We start from the raw sequence: 828 nt of genomic DNA on the forward strand, positions 1-828 counted from the left end.
ATGGCAACCCACTCCAGTGTTCTTGCCTGGAGAATCCCAGGGACGGGGGAGCCTGGTGGGCTCCCATCTATGGGGTCGCACAGGGTCGGACACGACTGAAGCGACTTAGTAGTAGCAGCAGCAGCAAGGTATCTCTTTATGAACAAAGAATTTCTTTCATCTTACTGCAGTTAAATGTATCAATCTTTCCTATAATGTTGGTATTTTTATGTCTTGCTTGAGAAATTGCAATAGTGTGAAATAACTGTCCATATTTCCTTCATTTTTACATTCAATATTTAAGTCCTTAATCCACAGAGTTGGTTTCGGTCCATGGCCTAAGGTATCTGCTCTCATTTTTTTTCCCCAGATGCATTACTTGAAGAGTACTTCTATTCCCACTGATCTAATAAACTACCTCTAACAAAGTGCTATATGTATATGGGTCAGGTTCCACACTCTCCTGTTCCATTGGAAAGCCAGCACCAAACTCATACTGCCCTAATTAATACAGCTTTCTAATGATTCTTGATATCTGGTAGGCCAAGTTCCCCATCCTTATTCACCTTACAAATGATCTCTGGCTATTCTTGGCCCCTTGCTCATCCATATAAACTTTAAATCAGCTGGGTTTTCTTTCTTTTTTTTTTTTTAAGTCTTCTAGGATTAAAATAGTAGTTTTACTGAGTACAGAGATCAGGGATTCTCAAAGTGTAACTACAACTTCTGGGAATCCCTGAGGCCTTTACTGGCTGGGTGGGGTAGGGTCTGCAAGGTCAAAACAAATATTATAATAATACTCAGATGTTACTTGCCTCCTCACATTCTGTCATGAGCACAGAACAGTTT

The 828-nt window shown here is 40.5% G+C and overlaps 2 protein-coding genes across 3 annotated transcripts in view; one reads left to right on the forward strand and one right to left on the reverse strand.

Moving 5' to 3' along the window:
- The window catches only part of PYURF (PIGY upstream reading frame), a 78991-nt gene that overhangs the window by 13086 nt on the left and 65077 nt on the right, over positions 1-828 (forward strand). The gene's annotated exons all lie outside the window — the stretch shown is intronic.
- The window catches only part of HERC5 (HECT and RLD domain containing E3 ubiquitin protein ligase 5), a 46312-nt gene that overhangs the window by 6417 nt on the left and 39067 nt on the right, over positions 1-828 (reverse strand). The gene's annotated exons all lie outside the window — the stretch shown is intronic.

Source organism: Bison bison, unplaced genomic scaffold (genome assembly GCF_000754665.1).
Source record: "Bison bison bison isolate TAMUID 2011002044 unplaced genomic scaffold, Bison_UMD1.0 scf7180017864464, whole genome shotgun sequence".
Lineage (NCBI taxonomy): Eukaryota > Metazoa > Chordata > Mammalia > Artiodactyla > Bovidae > Bison > Bison bison.